Here is a 14,762-nt window from a genome sequence, read left to right on the forward strand (position 1 = left end):
GTTTCACAACATTTACTGAGTCACCACAGTTCTAAGTAGGTAGGTAAAATAAAACATAATATTGCACAAGTGAATATACGTAACAACAGTAGGTAGGCTCTGCGCACATGTGCAGTAGGTATCACACGCCACTAGAAGCGCACACTTAACAGGCCGAGCGATCTAGTCTTACGCCGTGAGAGCATTCGCTGGTCCTTCGAGCCGGAGCGTTCGAGACTTGACCTCCTACGTGTAAATATGAATGAAACCGTACTCGAGTGGTCATAAAAGAGCCGCGTTGAATTTTTAATTTAAACTAACATTTGTTTAACAAAATAAATAAAAACAACTTTAATGAATAACCACAAGGTTAGTGCTTCAAACTTAAAATTTATAACATTTGTTTGTTTAATTAAATTAATATTGATGAAGAACATAGTTCCGTATTAACAATTGAACGTAGTTATGCAGAAAGCAGCTGTCTACAATTTCTAAAAAATTAGATATTGGTGTTATTGGGTGCAGTAAGGTCAATTCTATGGTCTGCTAAAAGCCGCCAGGCCGCTTACATACAAAAAATTGAATAATCGCCATCTGAAAATAGCTTTGATAAAAACAACCAACGGCATTTTTCAATTTGCAGAAAACACCCACAGCATTAGAAAAATCTTATGGGACACTTGTAGGTGCTGATGGGGAGATTAATGCCTCCAGAAATCTAGTGGTATTCAATAAATTAAAGTGGATAAATACGTAAGTAATTTAATTTTATAAATTAATTAATTTATAAATATCCGTAGTCAAAAACATATTTTAATGAAGAATGTCACCTCGTACATTTAAAGATTGAATGAGGAATCATTTAATATTTGATCTGGCTGGTTTTATGCAAAATGCATGTTTTAGGTTGTGTGCTAAGCCAGACTTTGAAAAATCACCAAAATTCCTTCAACACTAAATTATATTATTTTTAAAGTAATTACAACAAATGAATTAAGTGATTCTTTACAATTAAGTACCCTAATATAAATATATTTTATGTTTGAAGCACTTACTTTGTGGAAGATTATTTTTTAATATATTAAAATAAAACCATTTTGTTTTTATGTACATTTAAATATAATAAACGGTGGAGAAGATTTTTATACATTAACAATTATTCACATATTTTTTTTAACGATTTACCGGAGGACATATACCCAGCATTTTACACAACCAATAATATAGGAAGTGTACTAAAAAACACTAAACAAAGAACTGATAAATTAGATCGATCAGGCATTTACAAGTTGATGTGCCATGACCGCGAGTCATTTTACATAGGAAAAACATCACGTAGTTTTAAAACTAGAGTTAAAGAACATATGATATGTCTTAAAAACAATAATTTTTCTGAGTTTGCTGAACCTATCCTACAAATAGTCGCGCATTCAACTTTGAAGATGTCATCGAAATTTTACATACAAACAAAAAAGGATTTCCACTTGATTATTCTGAAATATTAGAGATTAGAAAGGCTGTAAATAAAAATTTTAATATTATTAATAATCAAATAAATCATAGCAATAGTCCTATTTTAAATATATGTTCCCTCTCCCTAAATCCACACGCAAACCCCCACTCCTCTCTACTCCCGTAGCTACGCCCACTCTACCCTCACTGTGAAAATTGTATGTATGTTATGTTAGTTTGTAATTAACCCTGAAGAAGGCATAGCATTGCCGAAACTAGTTTGTTGTCAAATTATAAAAATATAAGTGGTACATAAAAACAAAGTGATTTTATTTTACTATTTTATAAAATAATATGTTCAATACGTAATGACACAACATACATCAGAGTTATACTACAGCTGGTTGTATTCTGCTAAGACACATTCGAGGTTGTGCGGTCAGCCAAACTTTAAAAACAATTAAAACTGGTCAAATTCATAGTTAAATTCTTTTTCGTATTATAAAAAATAGAAATGTATGCATTATTTATCATTCGTCAGAGTAAAAAACATTCTAACTGTTGTATACATTTAATTATTAACTTTTTTCACAAAAGTGCTATTATCTCAGTTTCACTTTTCTGTTTCTGGCTGCTTTCAGCATAACTAAATTCAATTAATCTTCCAAATAATAATCTCTCAGAACTTGTTCGCAATGTAACCTTTACAAATGAAAAGATAGCTATTTTGGGTAAGTTATTGCTATATTTCATTAATAACACGTTTGATTTCTGTAGAATCATCGGCGGGCTGTTTGCCCAGACCAGTGTTTTTCAACCTTCTTCAATACACGGCCCGGCCCCTTTACGAGTTAAAAAATCTGGATACCCCAAAGACTTAATTTTCTTTCTATTGAGACGATAGAATTACAAATCGAGAAATCAAGTGCAAGTTAGGAACGGACGCAGCGGACAGTCAGCAGCGAGACGTATAAATCTTACAGATTTTGCTGCTGACGGTAAGATTTAAATGAAATTTAATTACCATAATATTGACGTCTTCAGGTTGAAGAGAAAAACGCTATCTCTATATCGGTACATATCGCGACGGTATTAAGTAAGAACGATATTTATGGACGTTTGGTTTTTTTAATATGAAATGTTACCGTTAAAAAATAACGATTCAGTGTTGTTATGGATAATTTTCCTATGATTACGATGATTTAAAAAATTTAGACTTTATATAAAATATCCATCTCCCCATCTCAAAAACTCTGCGACCTAGAGTATGCCGATGATGCGGTTATAAATGACGATTCAGTCGGGCGTCTTCAGGTCACTGTAGAGAAGCTAAATAGGTACTCCGCATGCATCGGTTTAAAAATCAATATTGCTCAAACCCATTTACTGCGTAATACTTCGTACCTTGATGCTCAAAATCCCCTGACTGTCGAACCAAATCATCGAAAGGGTCGAGAGTTTCAAATACCTGGGAGTATATGTTACAGAAAATGGCAGTTTTCAAAAAGCACTGGGAGTACGGTTAGGAGAATCAGGCGCCACATTCAACAGTATGAAGGCTGTCTAAAGTTCGGATATTTCCTCAGTGAAAACCAAATGCCGTCTATATAACGCCCGCATAACACCTATTCTCCTCTGCGGATGCGAATCGTGGCACCTTACTAGGGCCCGAAATAGCAAAATTCAGAGTTTTGAGAATAGGTGTCTCAGAAGAATCTTGGGTGTGCGGTGGTTTGACTTTGTGAGGAATGAGGTAATAAGAGAACGGACGCAGCAAATTCCGGTGACAACTGTCGTCAAGCGGAGGCGATACGGTTGGCTAGGCCATATACTGCGGATGCCTCCTGAGAGCCTTAACCACGCTTGCCTAATTTACAAGGCATCAGGTTCTCGACGTCCTGGACGTCTACTGCTGACAGTTCACCGGCAGTTTATGCCGGAACTTCGGGACGAGAACCTGACTTGAGAGGACGCAAAGGAGTTGGTGGCCGACAGTGAGTGATGCGTGGAATTTTTTTTGTGGATACCATTTGCTCCAGCTAGGGAGCGGACATGAAATAATTATGATGATGATATTTTAAGTACTTAAAAGCGCATACAAAAGTACCCAAGTGAGGATATTTTTTAGGGGTGTGATTTATAATGACGCCTATCTCGTTTCAGTACCAACCCATAGGGGATGGCGGCAATCCAATTAGGAGATGAATGTGAGACGATGGATGAAGGCGCGGCACGGTACAAGTGCCGTCTCCGAGGGAGGAAGTAATAATGCGAACAAATGAGATTTAACCGGGCGAAAGGATCATTTACTTCGAGATTGGGTTCAAGCTGAATTCGTGTGCCTCGCGGTGTCGCGGTTTATCCCGTTGGAATATATTTGTATTAGAATCCGAGTTATATTCCCGGCCGGGCTGATACGAAGAAACGAACTGATTTTTACCAGATCCGTTAGAAACCAAAACACGAAATTACAATGATAGAGGTTTAGATTGGTAATAAGTAATAAGTAGGTACTGTCTCTTGTAAAACTAATGATGACAGGTTTTTTTACTAAACTAACCTAACTCCACATTACAAAATAAATAAATTATTATCGATATATTAAAATTAAAGAGGCTAAGTGACATTCAACTTTAGTATAATAACCTAATTAGAGTCGCTGTTGACGAAAAGCGGACAGTAAAGAAAAAACAATTTTCATACAATGATATAATAACTTATATTTACATATAAGTTATTATGTATATATACGATGTATTTAATACCGTCGAACTAATTTTTACAATAATTTAATTTCAATTTTAATCTCTTATATTTTTAAGTTGATTTAAATTCATATTCTTATAAATTTAAAAAAAATATAATGTGACTATTATTACTATAATTATTGATATACATTAAAAAAAAACTTTTTACTACCAGACATTATTAATATTCTAATGAAATTCTATTCGACTGTATAAATTGCATCTATTTTAAATAAAATTTTATTAAAATTTATCTTATATAAATTCTAATGAACTGCTTTAATAACATATAATGAAAACTAAATTTTGGTCTATACACCACAATATGTCACACATAAAGAAAAGTTCGAGAAAATTCAAGGGACATTACTTAGACATCTTAACTGGAGATGCAGGTATACCGATCTCAATTATATGTCTTCCTGCAAAAAACACCACTTGCTTACTTTAGAAGATCGCCGTCTACTGTTGGACATGGGGGTGCTTCATGACATACTCAGTGGACGTCTTGATAGTCCGGCTCTTTTGTCGGAGTTATCATTAAATGTCCCCGGCTACCGCACCCGTCACACGTCGAGCTCTCTATTTCATCTGCCAGCAGTTCGTACGAACTATGCCCAGAACTCTCCACTTATAAGTTTTGTTAGTGAATGTAATTTGAACTTTACCCTTATTGATCCATTCGATTGTAAAAAAATAACATTTAAAATACGCGTCTTAAAACATACTTTTTTGTCTTATACTTAGTTTCAATAATAAAGTCTTATTTTATCCTATTTTATTTTATTATATTTTATCTCTAATTCTTAATATTTTAAATATATTTATATTTTCGACACTTGACACTTGTGCAATATTTACACACATGTCCACCCTCATTCCAATATAACACCCACTCACCCACCCTCTCACTCACTTACGCTCACACAAACACACTAGTATGTATTGTACGTGTATTTAATGTATTTCTGGGGATATCTGTCATTGGTTTTATTCTCTGTATATTTTATTTGTTGTATTTTTGATACATGTGTTACTGTTGATATCCCCAATAAATAAAATAAATAAAATAAAATAAATACACATTTTTTTCTTTTGTGACTATTGGTGTTCACATACAATTGGTCAAAGATGTCAAGTGTTATATCTTTTACTGTTTTTGAACTGAAAATAAATAAATAAATTTGAAAATACTTGGTACACTTCCACTTATATATTTGACCAATTAGCGCTTTCACACTCTAATGGGCATCTTCAGACTGGTGAATATTATACAGTGTAGGGATAATTTATATAAAACTAAATATTATCTTAAGAGTATAGTTTCGATTTAAGGTAATTTATTACGTTTATTTCTATTTTAATATATCTTTAGCTTTTTAATATTTTTTCTATTGAATATGTTCTGTAACTTGAATTATAAAAATAAAACTTTTATTTTATTGGTTGGAAGAAATTGCCATTTGGCAATAAGCCCGCCAATGTACAAATAATATTATGTACAAAAAGTTCAATAAATAAGAGTAGATACATTTAAAAATAAGTTGAAAAAGATTCAATACGCAATATTTCAATGATGCATAGTTTGATATATCGTTATTTAATCTATGCGAAGCTGAATGCTCTTTCAATCTATATTTAATTGCTCTCCCGCTTTGTCCTATATATGGATCAGGACAAGTACATGTTGATTCATATATTCCGCTTTTTTAAAATTTGTCGACCTGATCTTTACTATTAATTAATGTTTGGCCCAAAGATTTTTTATTATAAAACGAAACTAAAAGATAGTTTTTTTGTAACACTTGTTTTATTTTATTGCTAGTATTTCCAATATAATTTCATTTCATTCAGTTTTGTAAAAGGTTGGAAGTATTTGAAGAAAGGAAAGGAAACACGGAATATGGACCTACCTTTGATACAATTTTAATGTTTAACAATTTCAGGCACTGGATTATAAAATGCACTATAAAATATATCGATGTTTACAATGACGCGCAACGAATTAAAGAATAAAGAATTACGCAATCTGATGTAATGTCAACATGTTGTTTTGTTTTGTTCCAAATCCAAATGTTCTAATTTTGAATATCTTCTATCTTGATGTAAGGTAGGTACCATAAGGATGAGTCGAGGGAAGGATGGGAAAGAAAGGTAATCGGCCAAGAATTATATTGATAAATGCTGTTATTTACGAAACAGTCGCCCATGCGGAGAAAAAACATTATACGATTATTGACCACGAAGTTAGCTACCGATTACTGCAATACGACGAGCGGTAGGTACACGAGTTAAGAATTGCAAGCGCTAACCGAAACCGTCCGTTACACGTTTGTTATTTAATAAAAATCAAACTAAACATTCGGAACACTTTTGTTCTATGCAATAGAGCCAAGGGCTCCTCTAGAGAATTTTAACTCCGAGCATTCGATCCTTTTGTTAAACGTTCATACATCAAAAGGCCTAGCCATTCAGTTGAATGTCGGTATTTAAAGAGTGGCCTAGCCGTTCAGTTGTATGGCTGATTCAACTATATGGCGGTGACACATATAAAGGTACGCAGGGAGATTTAGATGTTGCCATATAACAGACTCCTCTCATCCCAATCCGAATATTAAGTGTTTTTTTTTCTGTGCGGTGGCAACTCGTAGTAAAATATCATTGTGTTCAGCTATTTTGCGAACGGCATAATGTTTTCCTTATAGATAACAACAAACAACAAAAAAATAAAACTCACTTCAGTATTTCCTCATTGGAGCGCCGTTTCTTGCGTTCACTGAAATTATCCAAGGCGATCTGTGAAGAAGAAATAACATATTATTACAACACGTTTTGTTTTACGAATAGCGGAAGAGAATAATTCCAGTTTACACACTCCGACCATTTTGTTTAATTACAAAGCCTAAACGCTGACGAGACGTGTCTACAACAATGGCTTCCACACGTTCTAACAAATACACAAAATCGCGTAGTTTTCATAATAATTATTATCATAACAATATGATTATATTCGTACTGTAAAAGCATTTTTTTAATATAAAAAAGCGTTGACGTGGACGGAAATTAAAAATGAAAAGGTGATATTATATTCGAAGTCCATTGAAACATTATTTCATCCACATTCTAAGTAAAAATGCAAATAAAGATCTGTTGCAATTCCGCGAAAAATGATTTTTTACATTATTTGTTTAAAAAATTACGTAATTACTTGTTTTCGCTTTCACACTGAAAAGCATTTAAGGGCGTTGCCTAGCAGGTGAAGTAATTCAGCCAGTTGAATCTGCCCTACATCAATAAACGTTTCAGCTATTTTACTAACAAAAATCATCAAATGGAAAAGTTAAGGAAACGTGTATGTTTAAACATAGGCAAAATAGTGTACGTTACACAGCGTGTAAAGTGGCCACATGAATAATTATTATTATGGATAGCTTATATAGCGCCATTTTGTAATACCCTAAGGGCGCTTTACGAAGTGATTCTTTAAATAAACAAACAAAAAACAAACAAACCATCACGCCGTTTCTCCGTGGGGTCCGTAGGGGTAGGCAGAGAGGATAGAACGCCATTTCACTCTGTCTACAGACCTTGCTTTCTCTACATTCATACATCTTTTTATGCACGCACGCCGATTATTCCCGATCTTGACATGTTCATCTTCAAGTATTTGATGGACTTGATCGCGCCATATCCTTCTCGGTCTTCCTCGTTTTCTGCATCCATCAACTTTCGCATCGTAAATCCTTTTAGCCGTTCTTTCGCTGTCCATTCCCTGTACATGTCCAAACCAACAAAGCACCCATTTCCTAATTCTGTCGAAAATGCTTGTCTGAACCTTACAAAGTTCACAGATCTTGACATTTGTGCACCTATCATACATCGTTTTACCGCACATTTGCCTGAGGGATCGCGTTTCGAAAGCATTTAACCTACTTTCATCATTATTTTTCCAATTCGGTACTTCGCTCCCATACATTAGAGTTGGCACTAGAACTCCATTGTGAACTGTTAGTTTTGCCTCCTTCGACAAACATTCGTTTGCCAACGTAGATTTTAGAGCACCGTTCACCCTGTTCCCGGCACTCACTCTCCTTTCTATCCCTAATAAACATACTTTCCAGATACACAAATCCTTCTACCTGATGCAGAATATCTCCGATCACACTCTATAAATAAATAAATTTAGTTTGTAATTTAAGTAAAACAATTTACTTTGTTATCACATGCTACGGATTTATTAAAATCACTTAGAGAAAACAAGCGGGTTTGAAGTTTTTTCCGAAACATCACTTCACTCTCACAGTTTCGAACTTCTGGGAGAGCATTCTATGCCACAAGGCCTGCGACTGCAAACCCGCTTTCACCAAATTTAGTACGCTGTTTGCGTAGGGAAATAATAGCTTTTCTTCTCGCCGTAGATGTAGCTGATATAAGCGTAAGACGTCTATCAGCTAGTTCATCTGGAATGCATTCCCTTAGATATTCCGGAGCAGAGTTGTGCAGTGATTATACATACGTCAACAGAGTTTGCATTCCACCCTCTGTGGAAAACGTAGCCAGTGTAATTCTTTAAGAAGTGGAGTGATATGACTGAATTTGAGTATTCCAAGAATTAGTTTTGCTGCCGCATTTAATACAGACTGTAGGCGAGTCATTCCTGAGTCAGAACTTGCCAATAAATGGTCAGAAACCCTGTAAATGCCTAGACTTCCATATTCAAATTTCAAAAATGTTTCCGGTAGTTTTGCCCTTCAACCTAAACGGAGCGTAAATAAATACATTTTAAAATGCACGCGATTATTGTCATTCCGTTCTCGTCAGCGTCGTTTCACCATTTCGGCGGTGCTTTTTACGACTGCCACGTCCGGACATGAATGGGAATAAATTAGGACAGACAAAGGCGTTGCGGAGTATTGTCGATACAGCATACAGAACTCATCTCCGCATCCAGAGTGGACACAAAGGGTCCACCATCACGAGGGGTCGATGTAACTCCCGACGTCGTGTTCGGCGCTCGGTCGGCGTGTTAACCTTTCGTTCTGAAGATCGACAGATTGACGCGCCGCGTCACTTCCATAGGGGGGCATTCGAGACATTTCTAAAGATTTAAACGTATTATGAAGATCGTGAAACAACTACCGACTTAACGTTTTGTTACTACTACTACAATCGCGCCATTTCCCCGTAGAGGACTGGACTGAGAGACTGGACCGCCACACGCGTCTATCCTGGCACACATTGCTACCTTCTTCCACATTATTTCATTTAAATTATTTATTGACAATTCTTGATGGAATTCCATTTTTAAGATGTAATAACTTATATTCTCATATAAGTTATTAATTTTAAAAATTAGCCAGTCTGAAGATGCCCATTAGAGGGTGAAAGCGCTAATTGGTCAAAATAAATAAGTGGAAGTGTACCAAGTATTTTTTAAAATTAATTTTAACATCATTCTTCCACATTCATACGTATTGTCATACGGCTAAAATAATCTACGATGCGAATGTTGATGAATAAATTAGCGAAAATCGACTAATCTGCTTTGTTTCCATACTTTTATATGCATTTTATAAATCTTGATATTTTTATGCTTTTTTATTAGGTTTTTTTGTATTTGTTGAGATCCGTTCCTTATGTAAGGCTGAGACAAGCATTATCGACAAAATCGATAAAGGAGCTCTGCGCTGGTTCGGACACGTAGAACGAATGGACAGCGAAAGAACGGCTAAGAATATTTACAATGCGAATGTTGACGGATGCAGAAATAGAGGTAGACCGAGAAAGACATGGCATGACCAAATCCAACAAATACTTGAAGATGGACATGTCAAAAGTCGGAATAATCGGCGCGCGTGCATGAAAAGATGTATGAATGTAGAAGAAGCAAGATCTATATGCAAAGATAGAGTGATGTGGCGTTCTATCCTCTCTGTCTACCCTTACGGGGAAACGGCGTGATGGTTTGTTGTTGTTGTTGTACTCACTGTTATTTGGCATATTGTTTATTACTCGCATTTCTTACTACAATAGTATAGAGTGAGTTTCTAGAAACCATATCTCAATTATAATTTCAATTATGTATTTGTATTTTTTGTCTATTGATTTCAATGATACGTATATTTAATTATGTATGAATCTTAATTATAATTTACATTTTAATATTTATATCTGATTATTATTTTTACATTGCCTTTTTGTAATTTTTTATATTTATACCTTGATTTTCTGGGTTGTTATATATTGCATCACATGTCATTATAATTTTATTATGTATTGTTTTCATTAATTATTATGGCTTAACAAGGCGGGATCAGTATAAAAAGTCGTAATAAGTTAATTAATATTTAAACGGGGAAAATCGAGAAAGACATGGCACGATCGAGTCCATCAAATACTTGAAGATAGTTTCGGGTGTTACCTTATATGTGAAATAATTATATTAGATTAATCTCTTCACAACGATGAAGGTTTCAGCTCTTTAATTTCACTAAAATAAAAAGGTGGAATAATTGAAGAAATATGGATGTTCAAACACAGGCAACATGGTGAATGTTACACAGTGTGTAAAGTGGCCACTTAAACCAGCCTATGACAGGTTATAAGCCCTGTTAATGCCTAGACTTACATATTCCCTTCTCTAAAATGTTCTCCATCCCTGTTGTGATTTGTTAATACAAATTTATTTATGTATACATTTCATAATTTTACAAAATGGCACAAATCACACTCTGGCAAATTCTGCTTGTACTAGGAGTAGGCTCAGTATATGAAGAGTCGGCAAGCCAGAAATATTAGTATGCCTAATGTTGCAATCGGTTCCTATATGGGCAAATGCCTGTTCTAAGAAACCGATTTGTTGCGGTAAATATGGTTATTGAATATGTTTCCCATAAATAAAAATAATATTGAAGAAATAGGCAAACAGTTATAGCCCAAAAGAGAATTATATATATATATACGGTTTACGTTACTATAAAAATGAAATTTAAAAATAAATTTAAAAAAATATATTTACTATAACTTCACTTAAATCAACAGATGGAAGAATCAAAGAAATATAAATGTTCAAACATAATCAAAATTCTGAATGTTAAACAGTGTGTAAAGTGGCCACTTAAACCTGTCTTTAAAAAAAATGTGTCCCACCAAAAAGTATTAAGACTTAGTGGGTAACATATTGTAATATGTATTTTTTTAAATATCAAATAAACGCTGTTCTGCAGCCCTGAAACTTAATGACAGGTCATAAGCCTTGTAAATGCCTAGACTTCTATATTCCCTTCTCTAAATTGTTCTCCATCCCTGTTGTAATTTGTTAATGAATACTTTTTGTTTAAAAAAAAATGTAATATACAGGTGTTATTTTAACCCTGTCACATCCGAAACCACAATGATCAGAATGGGCAAGAAGACATATTAGCATATTCAAAAAAATATTTAGGACATAGAAATTTTTGTTGAATAAAATATTTGAAAAAACAAATGGTTGCTTACTACTGAAGGGGGGAAGTGAGGAGACCGCGGCGCAGTATCAGATTCCCCCCTCCCCCTCATCGTTTCTCCCCTGCAGAAGTAAGCAACCATTTGCTTTTTTGATATTTTATTTTTTTAAATTGTAGTAATTCTAAAAAAATATTTTATCGTGCTAATATGTCTTCTTGCTCATACTGATCATTGTGGTTGCGGATGTGACAGGGTTTAATGAACACCCTGATAAGACAATTGAAGATAACTCTGTTAGGCACTGGCGAAGGTTGAGGCCGCGGTTATGTTAAAATTAAAACAATAATGATAATACTATGGCGTTGGTTCATCCATAATGGTTGAATAATTCACACAATTTGAAGTGAGTAGTGCTAGTGAGTAATGCCATGCGCCAAGGTTGCATCAAAGGTAAGGACAAGTATTATAATAGGTAACATCATCTCCTCTTTTCATATCACTTAAAAAAATAATCAAATTCAATTACCAACGTCATTTGAAAAACTAGGGATTAAAAAAGATAATATAGCCAATGAGGAGGAAAACAGAGCCTCAAAACTCATTTTACAAGGGATTGAAGCTGAACAGTGAGTTATCTGAAGGAATAAAAGAAATAAAAAGCATTGAAATACTGAAAAATATATTTTTTTAATACGTTTATTCTTATATATCATTATCATATCATATCATTAATTGTAGTGCTTTCACACTTATAGATTACGCAGACAGGGTATAGTATGAGCTTATAACCGATTTACAGTTTAAACCCGCGCTGTGCCAGCGGGTACCCTGCAAGACATCGGACCCTCCTAAATTACTTAACTTAACTTTACTAAACTTGACTAAATAATCAATCCTTAAATTCACTTAATAATTAATCCTTTTTACTTAATAAGTTGAGTAATAAACTATTTTTTTAATAATTAAACTTAACTAAACATATCATAAACTAACCCGGCGGCTTTTGGTTCGGCTGTTTCCAAAAGGATAGCTTTCTTCAACTGGCTAACACGTTGAACGTTCAGTTATCTTAATTTATAAAACGAACGGCCTAGCCATTCAGTTGAATGACGGCATTTAATGAACAGCCAAGCCGCCCAGTTGAGCTGACGTTTTGACTATTTGGCGACGAAATATGGTCGGGATCGTAAAGCAACGACGGATGTGTGAAAAAGGCGATGTTGACTATCTTTTATATTTGATCTTAAAAAGTTTATGTAAAGGCTTTATTTTTCGGGTTTGAAAAATATGGAATATATATAACTAACTCAAGAATCAAATTATACACTTTTGTACTTAACAAAATGTGACAGCTTGAGTATGGCACGGAAAATTAAAAAATCCTATGAAATAGTATCTGTCGTCAAACTTTTACCAGCAGAACGCTTCTGCGAATCGTTTCCGGGCTCGGAAGCTCAATCACAAATAACTATCGACTAATAAGCGACGTGATAACAATTTCTCACCATTCTTGTTTATCGTATTCGCGATCACAATGCAACATCCGTGAACGCCGAATATTAAACGACAAAATATTTACGTTTCGCGACGTATAATCCTGCTGCGCAATCACATATTTGAATTTCACCGGTGTAAATATGGAAGATATTCCAAAACTGTTATTTTTATTTATTTATTTATTCATTATTAATCATGCCATTTATTGCATTTAGCCGGCGGTTGGCAAGCTAAATGTCAAGATAAGCAGTCGCCATAGTAATTGTTTGTAATTTAATTTTCACTTTTTTGTATTAGATACTCCTTAATATTTTGCAAATGCAATATATTGTATTATTATTTATAGTAAACGCCGATTTTTCGTCAGTGAACTATATTTATTTACAAGGAAACAAAAAAACAAACCGGCACGAGGGTTAAATTAGAGATTACACAAGCGTTGACTAATGACTACGATATCGAAGAATACAGATTACCTTTAATGACAGTTTTAGTGACATCGACATATTATTACACTATAAATACCATATTTTTATCAGATCTGTTAAAGATATTTTAAATTTATCTGCTGCTTAACTTTTAACTTTTAATTTTGACTTTTAATTTTATCTTTCAATTTCAACTTTTTAATTTTAATTCTTAATTTTAACTTTTAATTTAAACTTTTAATTTTAACTTTTACTTTTACTTTTACTTTTAATTTTTACTTTTAATTTCAACTCTTGAATTTCACTTATTCATATGTACATCTGCTACCTGCATTATTGTTGGTTGTGAATTTTTACTAAGAAATATAAATGTTCATGGAAGCAGAGAGAGAAGGGAGGAAAGTAGAGTTGGAGCTATACAATGTCTTCTCCCTTTTATGTACTTTTTATTTATTATATATATATATATATTTTATAATTTAATTATTGTTTACCCTCTCCCCCTGCATTCATAATAAATTAATGTAAAATCTGTAATTGGTCTTACTTTTTTAATTGTTCTTTTGTACCTTGTATTCGTATAAAGACTGTATGATTTAAATAGGTGCGAAGGTTTTCACGGTCACTGTTATCAATATGTTTATTTTTGGGTGATACGCGTGTGTTGGATTTGTTCCGACGATTCCCCGAAGATGGCTCCTGCAGTGGTAGCCGAAACGAAATCGGAACAAATCCAACACACACGGTATCACCAATAAAAGAAACATGCTGTATGATTTTCTTAATAAATAAATAACTTAAGCGTATTCATTATTGTTTATTGTAATCGCTCAAATGCTTAGAATGTTTTTAGCACGTCGATAGTTATCGATTTGCGCAATTCTCTCGCATGAGGTATGGCGTGTGACTCGGTAAGTGCGTACGACTGAACACAATGCCATATTGATAATCTCAGCACGTGACAACTCCGTAACGTAATTTACACGTCAGGTTAACATTAGTACGGAGAAAGCTGGAGCGATTTCTTACTGTGCTTACTATCACTATCATAATACATAATGGTAGTGGCTAGAGGCTAGAGGCAGCTGACAGGTTAACATAAAAGGTGAACGCTTTCCTACCGAATCAATTAACAAACAGATAAATACAAATATGTACCTTCAATTAACGATACATGTTGAAACCGGTGGGCATAAAAAGTGGTTAAATACTA

General features: G+C 34.0%; 1 protein-coding gene across 10 annotated transcripts in view; it reads right to left on the reverse strand.

The window, feature by feature from the left end:
• Positions 1–14,762, reverse strand: part of siz (Brefeldin-resistant Arf-GEF family protein schizo) — a 247,742-nt gene that overhangs the window by 152,184 nt on the left and 80,796 nt on the right. For 6 of the 10 annotated variants that reach the window (XM_088239254.1, XM_088239240.1, XM_088239248.1 and 3 more), the window contains exon 2: positions 6,916–6,974. The exons of the other annotated variants lie outside the window; for them this stretch is intronic. The gene's annotated coding sequence lies outside the window, so the exon portion shown is untranslated. The remainder of the gene's footprint in view (positions 1–6,915; positions 6,975–14,762) is intronic. 10 annotated transcript variants of the gene reach the window in all.

This window comes from Micrasema longulum, unplaced genomic scaffold (assembly GCF_059751315.1).
Source record: "Micrasema longulum isolate JH-2025_06_02 unplaced genomic scaffold, ASM5975131v1 h1tg000114l, whole genome shotgun sequence".
In the NCBI taxonomy this organism is placed as follows: domain Eukaryota; kingdom Metazoa; phylum Arthropoda; class Insecta; order Trichoptera; family Brachycentridae; genus Micrasema; species Micrasema longulum.